The sequence below is a fragment of the Pteropus alecto genome, unplaced genomic scaffold (assembly GCF_000325575.1).
Source record: "Pteropus alecto unplaced genomic scaffold, ASM32557v1 scaffold3, whole genome shotgun sequence".
Taxonomy (NCBI): Eukaryota; Metazoa; Chordata; class Mammalia; order Chiroptera; family Pteropodidae; genus Pteropus; species Pteropus alecto.
This window is the reverse complement of record NW_006442484.1, coordinates 31485238-31504457: the sequence shown is the minus strand read 5'-3', so window position 1 is coordinate 31504457 and position 19220 is coordinate 31485238. Positions and strand designations below refer to the sequence as shown.

The window sequence follows — 19220 nt, the reverse complement described above, 5'->3', positions numbered from 1 at the left end:
GCATAAAGTAAAATTATTTTCTTACCATCTTATACTCTTGTTACAGAGTTTTACTGATCCTTTTAAAGAATATGAGCTCCACTTTATTTTTCTCCAAAATATTTAAAACATTTTTAAATGAAATAATAGGTCAAGCCTGCAAACTTGTCACTTCAGGCCTAATCCAGCCTACAGATGTGTATGTTTGGCTTATACAGTGTTTACGTTTGTCTGAATTAATTGCCAACATTTAAAATGGGGGAGATTTCACATAACAATAAAGATTTCTGGCTTCTATTCAAGTCCTGGAAGTTCTGGCAACTCTGGTTCCATGTGCTCACTTAAAAACCATTTACCAACCTCTCCCCAGAGGCATTTTAATTTGTGATCTTGCCATTGGTGGTAAAAGTGATTTTTCAGTATGACTTATTTTTCTTAGAGGAAAATAATTGAATTAACTTTCCACTTACTTTTCTAGTGTAAACTTAAATATATATAGTTGTCAGCAAAAGTCCATTCCTACACTTTGATATCGGAGCTGTTGTGCTCTTCAGAAATGTGGGTCTCAGAAAAGATCTTCAAAAGGGGATACTGTCATGCCCTCTGCTTGCCTAATAAAGGGCTTTCTGAGTCTGGATTGAACAAGGATAAACAACCAGCCTTAGAAGCAGGTCCTTAAAACAGCACATTTCCTTGACGTCAGATCAGGTTTTCGAGCCATTAGGTCCTTGATTCAACTTAGTATTTAAGATCTTAACACATGAATCATTCATAGAGTGAAGGAAAGAGCCTGCGGAATGCCTTCCTCTGGGGCAGGCATATGGATGAGATGTGGTCTTGGAGGGTGTCCAAAACACAGATTTCCAGAGAGCTTGGCAAGAATACGGAGAGGGGGATTAAGAAGTAGGAGGTTCTTTTAAAGCTTAAAGCATCTGTGCCAGTGGGACAAAAACACCGTTACTTTAACATTTTCAGCCCCTAAACCGAGGAAGTTCTATGGTTGTTTATTCTAGAAATATAGGTATGCCTCCTTTTAGGAGAATTCAAAATGCAAAAATCCACATTTAGAAAGAGAGATTGGGGATTTATGTTACAGAATACTGTCCTTTGTTGAGTGATCTTTTTTCTACAGACTTTTTTTTTTTAGTAATAAGCTTCCCTGGGACATTTATGTCATAGCTATAGTTATAAAAATTATAAGCAGATGAGAAAACGAGGGCGTAGAGAAGTTGCCAAGTTTTCACAATTTTCCTGGCTTTAACTGATTGGAGAGTACAAATCAAACACTTGGTCGTATTCTACACTTCAGTTCTCCTAACTGTGATTACACTGTATTTTCACAAAATAGGTTCTCCCAAATTGAAGATTCATAGTTAATAATCTGAATACATGTTCACATGAAACTACGTAAGTACTGTTCTTTGTGTTAAAGATCTTTTTACTTAAAAGCAAAGGAAGAAGATACTTGAGAATTATTAGTAAAAACATTTTGGCACCTTTATTCACTGAATTGTTGGCAAGTCATTCAAACCAATAGCAGATGTGGAAAAGAAAATAACAATAAGGCTTCTGTAAATGGAAAAACCCATAATATCTTTCAAACATTTTCCAGAAGACTGAACTTTTGTACACTTTTTGTTGTTTGAAAATGTGCTCATTTGTTTGGATACTCATTCGTAATGAGACAAGTGATATTCATGCCAATGTATGAGTGTCCTTTTGAATCCAGGAAAATAAAGCTAAAAGGAAATTTCACATGACATAGTCTTTTGGTTTCTATCTACTATGGTAGTATCTTCTATAAAGAACGTCTCTGTAGGGGGAAAAACCCCTTTAATAATTGTCTACTTTTTAAATATAATCTATTCAATTGCTTCAGAAGTTTGAGGAGACACAGGTTTATGTGAACTTTTAATCAAATTATGGCTTAATAGAAATCAAAAGCTACTTGGATTATTTATTCTTAAATTTTAAAAAATTATTAAAAAAAATTTTTTTGTAACTTAGTTGGTAAAGGGACTACAGTTTATGACCAGGAATTTTTTCAGATATGGCCACCTGGTGATCACACTTATTCCTAAGGAGTAAAGAAAGAATAGAAAGCATGAGCTGCTAGTGAATAATTCTCTGTGTTTCATCAGTAGTAATCATTTCCATAGTCATATTTAAAACCCTGCATTATGTTTGCCAAACATCCAACCATGGACAGTAGACAATTTGATATGTTTAAATTTTGCTTTCTGAGTCATGGAGATAAGCAGTCAGCACCTTGGTGTAAGGACAGAATCTCTCCAGCAAAACCAACAGCACTGCTTTTTCATTCATTTGGTGGACTGAAAGTGAAAAGACTTACAATAGAGAAATCGAGTAAATGTAAATAACTAAATTCATCAGCAAATGATAAATATGGAGTATCTTTAAGTTTTAGCCAAGAAAAATATTATAAATATTATTGCTAAAAATAAACATGTAGTCTTTGAATCAGATAGGTTATTATAGGGATAATTGCATAAACTCAGAATTTAGGAAAATTTCATTTATGTGTTTTACGTGGCATCAATGGCTCTAATTTATCCAATAATGCAATGCTCACACCCATTGGTTGTACCCTCTACATTGTCTCTGTAATTAACCATGTAACTTTTTTGCCCAATGGATTGGTAGCAAACTTCAGGTGAGTCTTGGAAAAGCACTTGCAGATTTCTAATTTCTCCTTTTTCTCAGCTTCCACCATTAGAATATGCTCAGGCCAGCTTGCTGAATGGTAAAGACAAATGACCAGATGTCTATCAGCTGTGATGATTGCCAGCTAACTATCAGATATGTGAGTGAGTCTCACTGAGACCAGCCCGGAGAGTTTAGCTGGATCTGCTGACTTGAAGGCTTATAAGCTGAGTACATGCTTATTATTTTAAACTAATGAGTTTTGGGGTTGTTTTATCATGCATCATTATTATGCAGCAGATAGAAATACTTTTTTAAAAAAATTATGTGTTGAGTCCAAGAAAAAAGACATTTATAATAAAAGTGTCAAAGAAATAGATGTAAATAACTGTTCTTTGCAATTGATACAAAAAGAATTTTAAGTTTCGATCATGGAAAATATAGTAATTAGATGGCATGTGAATTATAATTATTATTAAAAGAAAATATATAATTAGTTGACCAACTAAAAGGTAAATGAAAGATTTGTTCCCTTACCAGTCAGATTGTTACACATGTAAGATTTCAGATCTTGGGTATATAAGCATGTTTTATTTCATTGCCTTGTAAATATGTCATGAATGTGTTTTATATGGTTAACGCTGTTCTTTTCATGTGTCTTTCTTCATTTTATGCTAGAGTTCTCAGCAATTGGATTGATGTCAAAATTGGAGCATTTTCAAAATACTTGGGATAAAATCAAGGAGAAAGCAAGGTAAAAAAAAATCTATAGAGGTAAGACAAGATTTAGATTCCGTTTCAAAATATGTCTATCAGAGAACTGTGGTAATATGTACCTACCCAGATGGGCAAGTATCAGTCTTTTTGAAATAGCAGTCTTCTTGATAATTTTCATTCAACACACGACAAATTTACAGAGATTATTTTAAGAAGAACATGATGTAAAATGAGCTATATTTCATTCTTCTTGTACATGTAAATAACCAACTGTGAGGTGCGTTAGCAATGGTGCATGATCTTGAATTTTATTGGCTTAAAAAACATTTTTAAACTGAAAAAATTTTGGACCTTCCTGGTTCAGAGATACCATGTACTTGTTTTGCTACTATAGCTGGTCTGGATGCAGAGCCCTGGGTAAGCCATGTACTTTTTAAAAAATACTTTAATTTTTTTAATCAGTAAAGAGGAAAGTGCAGAGATTTCTCATATGCCTTCTGCCTCAACATATACAGAGCCTCCCTCATTAACTACATCTCCCACCAGAGTGGCACATTTGTTATAATTAGTAAACCTACATTGACACATCATAATAGAAAGTTTGTAGCTTGCATTAGGATTCACTTGGTGTTATACATTCTATGGATTCGGACAAATATATGATGACATGTATCCATCATTATAGTATCATACAGAGTATTTTCACTGCACTAAAAATCTATGTTTTGCCTAGTTATCCTTCCCCACTCCCAACCCCTGGCAACCACTGACATTGATATTTTTACTGTGTCTATTGTTTTGTCTTTTCCAAAATGTCATATACTTGCAATCACATAGTATGTAGCCTTTTTAGATTGACTTCTTTAGTAATGTGTATTTAAGTGTTTCCATATGTTTTCATGGCTTGATAGCTCATTTCTCTTCAGTGCTGAATAATATTCCATTGTCTGTATGTATTACAGTTTATCCACTCACTGAAAGACATCTTCATTATTTCCAAGTTTTGGCAATTATGAATAAAGCTGCTTTAAATATTCATTTGCAGATATTTGTGTGGACATAACTTTTCAGCTCCTTTGAGTAGATACCAAGGAGTGTGATTGCAATGTCATAGGATAAGAGTACGTTTGGTTTTGTAAGAAACCACCAAACTGTCTTTTAATGTGGTTGTTATTTTCTATTTCTACTGTAACGAATGGGAGTTTCTGTTGCTCCACATTCTGATAACCATTTGATGTTGTCAGTGTTTTGGATTTTGGCCATTCTAACAAGTGTATAATAATATCTCATTGTTGTTTTAATTTACATTTCCCTGATGACATATGACCTGAAGCATTTTTTCATATCTTTACTTGCAATCTGTATGTCTTTGTTGGTGAGATGTCTGTTAAGGTCATTGGTCCATTTTTATATCAGGCTGTCTATTTTCTTATCGTTAAGTTTTAAGTGTTCTTTGTCTATTTTGGGTAAAGTCCTTTATCAAATCCATTTTTTGGAAATATTTTCTCCCAATATGTGGCTTGTCTCCTTTTCTTGACATTGTCGTTCTCATGAATTTTTTTGATTTTAATGAAGCCCAGCTTATCAATTATTTATTCCATGGGTTATGCCTTTGGCATGCCATGTACTTTTTAATTTAAAACATTTTTTTAAAAAATGTTATCCAGTACAGCTCGACACTAGTACAGAGCTCTCTTGAAAAGGCCAAGCAAAGGCTACAGTCTTTGCTTGGTTATTTTCAGTGACCAACAACTCAAGTCATTACATTTATTTTTGTTTATTGGGAGATTCTTTTTGTGTTTATTCGTAATCTGATCCTTCTCATCTCTTGTCATAGAACAACATAAAATGTATCTGTTTCTTCTTCAATGTGACCACATCTTTAATAGTCAAGATGATTCTTATATCTACATTCCCAAGTCCTTTTATTTTGCTCATGAAGTGAATTTTTTTTATCCCTCATTATCAGAGCCAGTCTCACTCTGGAAACTCTGTCTCAACATATTCTTCTTAAAATGAACTAAAACAGAGAATCTAAGTGTGATTTGATTGCTGCAGAACACTGGGAGTACTACTTTTCTTAATCTAGTCTCTCAATTTCCATCATTTCATCAGTACTTCTTAAATCACTTTAGCCTTTTCTCAGTTAGTACACAGTGAGAAAATTAGAAACTACTCTAGATATTTTAAACACAGAAAATTTAATACGAATAATTGGTTATACAAGTAATGGACAAGCTAAGAAAATGATAAGAGATGACCTAGAGATTAGCCACACCAAGAAGCTTCTGCATCTACAGGGCTGTGGGACCAAAAAAAAAAAAGTAGTGTAAGGTCTGAGCCCGCCTGGTAGAGGATGGGAACACCATGGTAGTGACTATCCTCAGGACTTGGAGCCATGGAAAAAAAGTGTCCACTGATGGAAATGTCACCTATAGCAGAGAAGTGGGAGGAAGGAGAGAGAAAAGATGAAGATAAAAAAGAAGCAACACACTGGCTTGTCTTCCTGCCTTCTAATCTTCCACCAGTGCCCCCATAAATTGAACCCACTAAAAACCAGTTGTCAAGAGAACTTGAAATATTATTCCCTGTGATATAAAGATGAGCAGGGGAAAAATCAGAAATGGATCTAACAGAAAACAGGACCAATGTGACACTTTTTTAATGTAAATTTTACATGTATCACACACACACAAAAATGAGTTCACCTTTCTACTTTTATTAGAATTACCCTTTTCAATTGGCAAAATAAATATTCAGAATTTTCTGAATGTTTTGCAGCATCCGTGAGATTAACATAATTCAGCAGTTCTTTATTTGATGCATTCTGATTTGCTAGATATGATTGGTTACTAGGTACAAGGTTTTAGAATAGAAGATCACTGCCTTTAAGTCACTCGGAATCTACCAGGGAAGGGAAGCAATCACACTATTGAGAGAGAATATTTATTTGCTTCTGTTACACTGCAATAAGGTACAGAAATTTCCTCTTTTTGACATAGGAAGGAGTAGTAGCATAGTGAAGACCTCGTTCTATCTTCATTGATGAATAAATTACTTAGCAGAATTAGATCATTAGGGGACCACAATGACCAGGGGCAGGGTGACTGCACTGCAATGAGGACAACATGACTCTGTCTTGCCCTACCTGAATTTGCTCAACTATCTTTGCTCAGGCAAAATGGGCTGTCCTTGCATATCCAATCTCCACTGGATAAAAAATGCCAGGATTTGTTCTTTTAATTTCAGTTTCTCCACATGTGAGTGGCTTAGTGATGGATCATGTGGATCTTAAGTTTCTAGCTCTATCTAAATTTAGATCCATATATCCAATTGCTTAATAAAAATCTACACTACAAATTTATCATGCCTAACAATGAACTTTATGATTTTCAAGTCTAAACATGTTTCTTGAGTATTCCATAGCTCAGTGAAAGGTAACAATGTGTTCTTTCAGTTGCTGAATCCATTAATCTTCCATCTTTTTTTTTTTTTCAGGATATTCATTCTTCTTGTTTCTTTTCTTTCTCTCCTTCCCCTTCCACATCTAATTGCCAAGCTCTGTCAATTATTCCTCCCAAATATCCTCAAATTTTTTATTTCACTTTAAAACTATAGCCATATGCTAATATGAATTTCTCTATACATTCCTAACGGGTATTCCCTCCATTAGCCTAATCTTCTCCAAACTTCTTCACACTAAAGCCAGAGATTCTCTCTAAAATGTAAATCAGATAATATCACTCTCACACGAAAACGAATCAATGAATTTCCACTGCCCCTGGGGTAATGTACAGTTCCTCTGTTGAACAAGATGCCATTTTCTTTCTTACAATTAAATTTATTGGGGTAACATTGGTTAATAACATATATTTTAGGTGTACAACTTTATAATGCATTGTATTTATATTTCATTGTGTGGTCACTACCCAGAGCCTAGTCTCCTTTCATTACCATGCATCTGACCGCATTTATCCTTTTCTTCTGCCCACTCCCCATAACCACCATACTGTTGTTTGTATCTATGAGTTTGTTTGTTACTTTTCTGCTTTATAGCGCACATATGAGTGAAATTATATTGTCCTTGTCCTGTTCCATCTGACTTATTTCACTTAACCTAACATGCTCAAGATCTATCCATGTTGTTGCCAATGGCAATATTTCATCTTTTTTAATAGGCAGGTAGTATTCCATTGTATATATGTATCACATGTTTCTTTCTTTTCTTTCTTTTCTTTCTTTCTTTTCTTTTCTTTCTTTCTTTCTTTCTTTCTTTCTTTCTTTCTTTCTTCTTTCTTATTAGGGTGACATTAGTTAATAAAATCATATAGATTTCAAGTGTACAATTCAATAACATGTCATGTATATATCACATTGTGTGTTCGCCACCCAAAGTTAAATTTCCTTTCATCATCATATATTTCACTCCCTTTACCCCTGTCTACCTCCCTCCTTCACATCTTCTTTATCCGGTCATTGGTCAAAGGACATTTAGGTTGTTTCCATGTTTGGCTATTGTGAATATTACTGCAATAAAAATAGGGGTACGTATGTCTTTATGAATAAGTGTTTTCACATATTTCTGGTAGATATCCAAAAGAAGAACTGCTAGATCATATGGTAGCTCTATTCTTAATTTTTTGAGGAACCTCCATACTGTTTACATTCCCGCCAGCTGTGTACAAGGGTTCCTTTTTCTCCATATCCACTCCAACACTTATTTCTTGTCTTATTGATAATAGTCATTCTAACAGGTGTGAGGTGGTGTATCTCAACATGGTTTTGACTTGTATTTCCCTTATAGCTTGTGAAATTGAACATCTTTTCATGTATCTGTTTACCATCTCCATATATTTTTAGGAGAAATATCTGTTCAGATCCTCTGCCCATTTTTTAATTGGATTGCTCGATCCTTTGTTGTTGAAATGTATGAATTCTTGGTGTATTTTGGACAAGATGACATTTTTATAAATCAATAATGATTGAATTCAACAACTTCACGTGGTTAAATCTAATGTAATAAACATTTTGGTATCTGGTTAATGCTTTTTTTCAGCCTCAACTCTTGCTACTTTGCACATCCTTCAGTCCAGAAACAGAGAGTGAAGGGAGTGGGATTACAGAGGAAAATGGTGAGTTTACTTTTAGACATCTCAAATTTGAAGAGCCTTTGGATTAGCCAAAGAAAAATATCTGATAGATATTTTTATAGATAAGGGAAATGTGAGCTTGAGCTATATCTTTGGGAATCATTATTATTTAAATTTCAGTTGAAGATACAGAGTGTATTAATATCAAGGAATTGTATAGAATAAGAAGAATGGAGGACTAATGATGAAATCAAAGGAACACCAATATAAGAATGGGCAAATGAAGAGCCTATAAAAGAAGCTAAGAAAGAAGAGCCAAGGAAGCATAAGAAAAACTAGGAGAATATGATAGTTTGGGGAAAAAAATTGGGCTTTTTAAAGATGGAGATAAGATAGGAAAAGGGCTAAAAAGCATCCATTGTTTTTGGTTTTGGTTTTGGCTAGAAGTTACTGGTGATATTATAAGTGAAGATATGGATAGGAAGATAGATTATAGAAAAATAAGTAGGACGTGAATGTCAACAACTCATATAAGATACCTGACTGTGCTGAAAAAGAGAAAAATATGTCTAATAGTTATTAATTAATATGTAATAATAAACTGCATGTAATAATGAATGTTATAAGCTCTCGATTAGAAAAGAAGTTACCAAACAATTTCACTTATTAAAAACCTTTGAGTTTCAAGGATGTAAAATACAGCATAAGGAATATAGTCAGCAATGTAATACTCATGTATGGTGGCAGATGGGTACTAAACTTATCAGGGTGATCACTTTGTAAGATATATAAATGTCTAATCACTATGTTGTACACCTGACACTAATATAATGTCAACTGTATGTCAACTGTAATTGGAAAATAAACTAAAAAAAAACTTTGAATACATACTTATCTTAAAACATAGTAACTTGCTTATTGCTTAGCAATTTATAAATACTTGACAATATTTGTTGAGCCCTCAACTATGTGCCAGACGTTGTGATTTGGCTTTATGTTTATGAATGTACTTAATTCTCACCAAAGGCTGATTCCATCTAGACAGCTCTGAGTTTCTGTTGTCTTTTATCACCACTGAAAGAATAAGTTATTTCAAGCATATCTCCCTTCTCAAAGACTTATCCTGATATCATTTACTCATTATTTTCGGTCTCATCCAGGAAATCATGGAGAGTAGTCAGTACTGCTCTCTTCTTTCCTGTGATAACCATTATTATGTTCCCAACTATTTTCATCTATTTACCTTCATGATGCATAGCATGTTTGCACTTTTGAATCTCTCATTGACTCTTTTGACTATGACCAATAACATGTGTGGAGAAGTAGCATGTGTTACTTCTGGACAAGAGCAATTCATAGTAGGGGCAGTTGATCCAGAAACATCTTTTCCTCTGCAACATCAATGAATAATATTCTAGATACTGGTGGATCTATGAGCCCACTCATGGAGAGGTGAGTCTGAGATAACTCATAGATCATCGTATAATGGGAAGGAGAAATAAACTTGTGTGATTTTTCTGAGATTTGGGCTTATTTGTTATCATATGCAAACTGATATATTTTCTAAATTATTCCTTTCTGTATTTTGGAAGCTTCATCCCAATGCAGATAAACTCTTTTTCATTTTAGCCTGGGAATCATCATAGAATAAAAGATTTAATGTGCACACTTTGGACCTAAACTGCTCAACTTAAAATGTTGGGTCCACTGTTTGTTTGCATTGTGGTCTTTATGTAATCTCTGAGTTTTACTGTTCTCATCTGTAAAATTAGTATAATAATGATGTTTATTTCAGAAGAACTTTAAAAGGATAAAATTAAAATATTGTATGAGGTGCCTAGTACAAATTTAATTCATAATGATTATTCAGTAAGTGTTTGCTCTTGTTACCGTTAATCACCTATTGAGAATTCTTTCAATTTTGTGCCTTAACTGAAGCTTGCTTGCCCATGTATACAAATATATACACATAACAGATATTCCTCTCTGGCTCATTTTTAAACATTGTTGGAGGTAGAAGTTGAGACTGGAGTCTACTTGCTTTCCAGTGCTATTTTTAAAATCCCTGCTCTTCTGAACTTATGCCATTTGGACATATCACACCTGATTCATTCTTTATTTTTGTCATCTGCTATCTCTTTAATTACTGGAAAATGTTGAATTCAGCTTAGTTTTTCCTCTCCATCCTTAAGTGCTTTTATTATTCAGGAGGACTTCATCTGTGTTGATGAGTCATCCAAAACAAAATGAAACCAGTCCCTAGCCCCCAAATCCCACTTCTTGACTACTTTACTGCCTCTACTCAGTTTGAGAACTTAAGTTCACTTTAAGAAATATCACCAGATAATGTTCTTGACCAGAACTGCTTTACCTTGGAAAGTTTTAAATTCAAACATTTGACTCTCTTATTACTTCCTGTGCTTCCAGATTTTCCTCTCAATTACTTTATACTGTTTATTGACACTTTTAAGATTTTCAGCCTCTTAAATCAACCTGTCAGTCTCTTCATGTCTAAGGAAGAGGTTATGATAATCGATTTGCAACAAAATCAGACAGAAAGTTCTGGTAACCAGAGAACTTCCTACTTGAGATTGGTGTGTGAAGTGGGAGGTAGCCTTGTGGGACTGAATCCTTAACATCTGGAGTCTACACTAATTCCCAGCAGTTAGTAGCAGAATTGCTTGGGGTGGAAAACCCTCACACATCTGGTGTCAGAAGTACTGTGAGTATGAGAGTAAGGGAGGACGATTATTTATTCCTACATAACTATACAGAATTCTTCTCAATACAGGAAACACCACTATTAGATTGAGTTATTGAGTTGCTTGCGGGGAGAGAGAGAGAGAGAGAGAGAGAGAAAGAGAGAGAGAGAGTATGTGTGTATCTATCTGTATCTATCTCTTCTCTCACTCTTATTAGTCTGAGAGCGTGAGAGAGGAGAGAGAGAGTAAAGAGAGATGTAGTTTTCTAAATGATAATATAGAGCCTAGTAAGCACTGACATAGCTAAAAGAATAAAACAAATGAAACCAGATTTACTGACAGAAACAGCCACCGTAGATATGGGTATTTCAGATTCATGACTGCATGCTTAATTTTTATGTCCTCTCTCCTAAATCAAGCCTTTAGAAGTTAACTGCAACATTCTCCTATCTGGCCTCCTTGAATCAAGTTCGTTACTTCCTATCTATCCCACACATTTACTAGATTAATCTACCATAAACTCCATTTTCATCATATCACTCCCTTGTTCAAAAGATAAAGTGTTATAGCCTACTATATCTAATAGCTCCTTGTCTATTCATTTTATTTATTAAAATAAAAATTCTAATAGTTCAGTAAATTTGGGAAACACTGAATTTTCCTATTTCTGTATTTCTTAGAAAAGGAGTCTCTATTTACTTGGCACGGAGCAGTAGTGTTTTATACAAAAATCAGTCTGGGAAATCTTACCATAATGAAGGCGTAGACAAATATTCACTTTATGGAATATTTCCTGATCACAGACAACCTGATAGGAAAGTGAATTACTCTGGAATGATGTTGTACATTGGGACCAGTATTTTTGTTTGTAGTACTACCATTCTTAATTCATGATTTGCTTATTGTAATTATCTAGGCAGATGTAATTTTGATTTTCTCTATTATTTCCTGTTTTTCTCTGCTGCTTTCAGAATGGCTTCCAAAGCCTTATTTATATTTCTAAATTAATGCTTTGTGTAAGGGAATAGGACCTAACAGTGAAAGAAGAAAGTAAGCACTCAAAAAATGAGTCCACAAATGAATTTCAGAGTAATGTTTGCTGACAAAATTGTGTTGTGATTTTCTTTCTCCTCGTTTTCCATCCGTAGATAACAATGCCATAAGTTTGTTTTTATGGTCTTTACTCTGTCTTTTATAGGGTCTGGTAAGCAATTTGAAGTCTGAAAATAAAGATCAACTTTTTGCATTTCCAAGGTGATATTAGGACTTCGTGGTTGTTTGCACAGTTCCACTTAAAGATCACAATCTGAGCACATTGATGAATAAAAATGTCTTCTCCGTGCCTAAGGAGATAAAGTAAACCTGCAAATACTGAACTGTACAGTATGTCAAGGGAAAACATCACACAATTCTGGCCTTTAAGTAAAATTATATGTGAACATAAATGCAAAGTGAATATACAGAGATGTGGAGGTGATGCAGTCAGATACTGCAGATGTAGAGAATGGCCCTTGGTACCAAGCATCCTTGGTGCCCAAGTGTGACATACAGAATAATGCCTCCCAAAGATATCTGAGCTTTAAACCCCAGAACCTGTGAACATATCACCTTAAAAGGAACAAGGGATTTCACAGATATGATTAACGTTAAGGAGCTTAAAATGGAGAGATTATCCTGGAGGATCTCACAGTCCATTTGGGAAGTCATAGAAGACAATAAATGGGAAGATATTCCTGATAAGCCAGAGAATCAGTTAGGATAGGCAGTGCCAGTGAGTTAGGCAACACTTCTCTACCATCTAGTGATATCTTTAGATTTAAATGGGGCTAGAAACTTCTTATATTCTGATCTCACAACGTGTGACATTCAAGGGTGCATGTTACTTTAGTTGAATTGAGAGGAAGAGCTAAATTGTAGAGGTTTGACTGAAAATTCCTAGGAAAAAAAATCCCTTAGAGGGGAAGTGATGACTAACTAGAAATTCCAGTGTCACCAATAGGGCTTAGGAATCAGAAGGGAAGAACATGTGGCTCTGAGGAGACCCATGATGACTTGAACTCCCTCTGAGTAGTACAGTGGTGAAGAGTACAAGATTCGGAGTCAGGGTTCAAATCCTGGATCTTCCATTTAGTAGCTGGGTATTCTTGGGTAAGTTACTTCTTGTGCTTTTGTTTCATCAACTGTAAAATGGAGATAATAATAGTATCTATATTAGAGAACTTTTGTAAAGATAAATGAGTCAATACATCTAAAGCACTTAGTAAGTTTCAGACATGTATTTAACATTCAATAAATATATCTGCGATTATTATCCTTAGGGTGAAGAAGTGTGGGGCTTTTCTGAAGTAGCAGAATCCAAAGGGAAACCACTACTCTATTTGCAGGTGAGAGGAAAGCCCTGGAGACTCATTGAGTGGTAGTCTTCATTTGGTGGCTTGGAGGTGAGAGGCAGAGAGGAAAGCGGGGCACAGCCTGGAATGTGCTCTCAGTGATAGTGCATGAATGAGCCCAAGGAAAAAGAACAGCAGCCGAGAGCAATGGTTATTTGGAAGCAGCAAGACAAGGAACATCAGTGATTTAGAATATGGTGAGTGAAGCTGGTGGCATATTAGATGGTCCTGAGGTGGTGACAGGCGGTGGTGACCCAAGCAGAATAAGCAAGAGCATAGCCTGGAGTGGAGTGACATGAGCGACTGACTGAGCAGGATTATAGCAAATGTACAGTGCGTTTGCCCTTTGTGGGAGCACTTGTAGGACCATCTCCTCCATGGAGATTCCTGAGGATGTTCTAGAGGGAGGAGAAGATCTCTAAAGGGGACAGGGCAGAGGCTCGGCATTGGGAAGGTAGGAAAGGGCTTTCAAATCAATAGGTTTTACAACGTTTTATATGACCTTATGTGTACCTACTATATAGTTTGAATCAGGGAAGTTTCGTTGCACAAACTGCATATTATGTAATGTGAAGATCTTCTAACATAAAGATCGAGGGGGGAACCCAGAGGAGGGTAAAGATTTGGCCTGAACACTGAAAAGAGAATGATTTAGAGAGAAGTTAAAATAAATTGTGCTAAGGCTATTGGTTAAAAGAAAATTTAATTAGTTTCCTTTTTTTTCATTCTACTTATGTTAGTGCTTCAACTTAAATTGTGTGTACCTTTATTTTGGGTGCTGTGAAATTAAATAATATAAAATTGGCTTTTCACCTCTCATTCTTTACAAACAGATCATGTTGATAGCTTCTGTTGATCATTTACATTTATCGTGCATATTTTGTATACCTGACTCTTTAATAAGCAGTGGAGAGATGGTATGCACATTGAAAAACCACCTATTGCTTCTTCAGGAAGCAACTTTTCAGATGGTTGCAGCACACAAGAAGAAAATTTCTCAAATCACCTCTGAAGTTATGCAAATATATATGCAGGTCACTGCAATGCAGCAAACTATGTACATAATCATCAAAGGGAACATATAGATATTCATGCTTGTCTGTGCATGTTGTTTTACACCTGGCTTCTACTCCTATGATAAAAAATAGTGCCAAAGGAACTTGTAGTCTTAATAATTTTAATATTTAGTGTTTACTTATAAAAACCACATTTCTGAATTTATTAGTCAATAGGACTAATAATAAGACATATAATAAAATACAGTGCTGAAGTCAGATTCAATAAAATTCACTTCATCTTTTTGCTACAATAATTGATTATAGTATCTGAATTGGAAAGAACTCAGACACTTGTCAGACACTTCAGTTTTTCTCCCAATGCACAAAACCTTTCTACATCATCCCTGAGAGGCTGCATCCAGAATATGTTTTCCACTTTCAGATTCATTAACATTTCTTTAGTATTCTTCTCCAATTTCTGTTTTTCCTCCAGTCTCCTAAATAATATTTACCCACAGTTATCTACTTTCTCATCTCTTCTCACTCCCTGTCTGCCCCTCTTCTTTTCTTCCTTACTCTTCTTTCTAATAGTCTTCAAATAATATCTATAAATATAACTTATAATACATAATTCTGTTCTTGATTCTTAGGCCCCAGTCATGAATTTTGAGCTGTCTGATGGATCTTTCAGCAAGGTATCCCACTAGAACCACAACTGGACACGACTTAGCTCTTAGGTTTCCTCTTTTCGTTGACGGCATCACCCTACTCTGGGTTTAAAACCTCAGGTATTTCTAAATCTTTTCTCTCCTTCCTTTCCTATACCAAGTTAGCAGAGAGTAAAGAATGAACTGGGAACTCGAAGAATTTGGTCTTGGTTTTAGCCTCACTAATTAACAGCTTCTGGGATCATTAAACAATTCATTTAATTGCTTTAAGCTTTAATTTATCTAACGAGTGAAATAATTTCTAAAGTTCTTTCCAGCTCTGACATTCTGTTTCTGTGTATGATTCCAAATCTTATCAATTTTTTTTATGCATCTACTTCCTGTTCTTTATTTCTACATTCATTCACCTGATCCCATCCCAATGGCCTCTTCTAGACTTTTATATCTTTAATGGATTTTTTCTTATTTAGCTATTTCTTTAATGTATCTTTCCAATACATTGTTTGAGTAATTGTGAGAGTAATTTTCCTGAAATATAATTATGGTGATGTTCATGTTTTCTTCACTAATTGGAAATGATTTACTATGTCCTCAGGTTAAAATTCTAATCCATTGTCTGACTCCAAACTATGGCTTCATCTCCCTCATTGCTCTCTTACCTGTATCCATCCACAGTTCTAGAGGTCACTTGAATGACTTGTTCTTCCTATACATATCTTTCATTTTCTAGGCCATGCTCCTCAGTTTGAATTGTTGGAATTCTTTTCCTTTTTATGCCTTTGTGTCCTGTAGACCCCAAGAAAGAAGATACCTACAAAGAAGGACTCTTGTTGGCTAACTAGACTCAAATTTAAAAGCAGAGCCTAGCAGCCATTTCTAAACAAGGGACCCTCACGCAAACCGCACTTCAAGGAGAAGTCTGCACTGAACTGCTTGCCTGCACTGTGTTCCTGCCATCTGAGCCAACCCTTACAAAGGAATTCCTGAAAATACATCTCAATCGGTAGGACTGAGACTTTCCCTGTCTAATCGGAGCTGCTCTACTCTAAACCCATCAGCATCTTCACAAACCATTCAGGGTGGCTCTATTCTGACCAATTAGGACAGTGCCTTTGAACCAAACAAACTATGAGGGGCTTTCCGTCTGTGTAAGTCAGTTCCCCTATGGCTTGGAGAACACATTTCTCCTTTCTACTGTGACTGAAGACTGTTTTCCCTGCTAGAGTTGCAACACCGAAGATATCTCACCGGTTTGGAGCAGAGTGGACAGGGCAGAGCAGAGCTGTCTAGCCTGAGATGGGCATTGCCAAAGTCTGCCTTGCCTTGGGGCTGCCTCACAGCCATGCTGTTCCACAGTTGTGCTGTTTCATAATTGAGCTGTAACACTATTGAGCTTTTCTACAGACATGTTGTAATACAGTTGAGCTGTTTGCACTGAATAAAGTTTCCTTCTTTACTGCAGCTCAAATTGGGGATTCCTGTTGGCATTGAATTGGCTCCAAAGACCATCGGTTGACAGTCCTTATTGACATCCCATTCATTGCTTAAATTGAAAAGAAAAGACTTTCATTAAGCCTTCTATATACATTGGGCAAGAAATGCTACCTATTATAACAATCAAATCTCAAAATCTTAGTAACTTACCTCTAACACCCATATCCCACTGTTCAGAGGGTAAATGATAGAGAGGCTGAGAAATATAGTCTCACTGAGTGCCCAGAAAAGAAAAAAAAGCAAATAAGTTTCGTTAAACACAGAGGTCTTTGAACTTTCTTTGTTCTCTCCACCCACAAAGCCAGAAATAATTTCTCCTTTTTGAAAACACTCAAATTTACTTATGTAAAAAAAAATTCTATAACTTAATTATACCATAATTGTTGAGGGTCAGTGTGTCTAGGTATTCATACAATTTGACCATATTTTCAAATGAATTGGCTTGAATATAATATTCTTAGATATTTTATTTATTTATTTATTTATTTATTTATTTACTTACTTACTTATTTATTTGTTTGTTTGTTTATATTTGGCGAGGCAACCCTTGGTTGACCTCACAGATTGCAAGGACCTTGTCAGTTTACAATCCCTTATTTTTTATTTTTTACACCTACAGCACCTGGTCTTCCTAGGTGGTCTGTCTTCCAAGTACTAACCAGGCCCAACCCCGCCTAGCTTCCTAGATCAGACGGGTTCGGGCCTGTTCAGGGTGGCATGGCCGTAGACCCTATCGTATATTTACAAATTTCTGTTATGTCTAGTTTTATGCTTCCTTTTTCATCTCCAAATTTGTTAGAGTTCTTTATCTCATTTTCTTGATTATATTTGTCAGATGTTTATCTATTTTATGTTTATCTTTTCCAAAGACTAAAATTTTGGATTTGTTTTACATTTTGTCTCTCAGTCTTCTGAATCATTGCTCTTACCTTTATTATCTATTTCTTTCTTAAATATTAAGTTATTTTCCCCCATACTTCTAACTCCTTACATTTATATTTAAGTTAAATAAAGTAATTTAAGTTTAATAATTGCCTCTGACTAGAGCTTTGGTCCATCCCTTTACTCCACTACAATAAAGTCTCTAATCTGCCACTTGTTACATATTTTACATTGGGTAAATGATTTAACCAGTGCAAACCTCAGTTTCTGTAAATGTAAATGGGAAAAAATATTAATTTATCATATATTTCTTGTGAGAATCAAATGAACTAATACATGAAATGTAATCGGCATAGTCCCTACTATATTTAAGTACCTAATAAATCTTAACTCTTATTATTCTTTTTAAACATTTTGGTGTTTCCTTGTTTATATAGCACTAATTTATGCTTCATCTTTGATGCAGTATTTATTTAGGTGTGAGTTTTAAAATTGTGCTGCTGTTGGAATACTTTGTTTAAACTTAGTTTTGAGTGTACAATAGTGATTTAACGTTTCTATATCTTACAGTGTGATCAGTACACTAAGTTCAATAATCATTTTTGGATTTACTATATTTCTCTTCACCTTTTTCACCCATCTTCCTTTCCCTTCTCCCTTCTGGCAGCCATCAGTTTTATCTCTGTATCTATGAGCCTGTTTTTGTTTTGTTTTTTGTTTGTTTTATTTTTTTTAGATTCCATATGTAAGTGAAATCATATAGTATTTGTCTTTCTCTGTCTGACTTATTTCACTTAGCATAATATCCTCTAGGTCCACACATGTTGTCGCAAATGGTAAGATTTCATTCGTTTTTATTTCTGAGTAATATCCCACTGTATATATGCCACATCTTCATTATCCATTTATCTATGGATGGAAACCAAGGTTGTTTCATAGAGGTGCATATATCTTTTCACAATAGTGTTTTCATTTTCTTCGGATAAATACTGAGAAGTAAAATTGCGGGGTCTTATGGTAGGTCTATTTTTAGTTTTTTGAGGAATCTTCATACTTTTTTGAGAGTGGCTGCACCAGTTTACACTTCCACCAACAATGCACCAGGATTTCCTTTTTCCCCACATCTTCGCCAACACTTTTTACTTGTTTACTTTTTGATAACAGCCATTTGATAACACCTGACAGGTGTGAGGTAGTATCTCATTGTGGTTTTGATTTGCATTTTCCTGATGGTTAGTGATGTTGAGCATTTTTTTCTTATGTCTGTTGGCCATCTGAATGTTTTTTTTTGGAACGATGTCTCCTGATACCCTCTGCCCATTTTTTGATCCGGTTGTTTATTTTTTTGTTATTGAGTTGTATAAGTTCCTTATATATTTTGGATGTTAACCACTTTTTGGATATATTATTTATGAATATATTCTTTCATATAGTAGGATATCTTTTTGTTTTATTGATGATATCCTTCACTGTACAGAAGCTTTTTAGTTTGATGTAGTCCCATTTGTTTATTTTTGCTTTTGTTTCCTTTGCTCAAGGGAGTACCTGTGTGTTTTCTATCTGGAAAGTGTGAATTTTAATAGAAATCAAATTCTCTATGTTCTTTTTCATTTTTATTAAACTAGTTTGGTATGAA

The 19220-nt window shown here is 34.9% G+C and overlaps 1 pseudogene; it reads right to left on the bottom strand.

The window, feature by feature from the left end:
* Nucleotides 1–17312: 17312 nt before the first annotated feature.
* On the bottom strand, nt 17313–17431 carry LOC112470792 (annotated as a pseudogene).
* Nucleotides 17432–19220: the final 1789 nt, after the last annotated feature.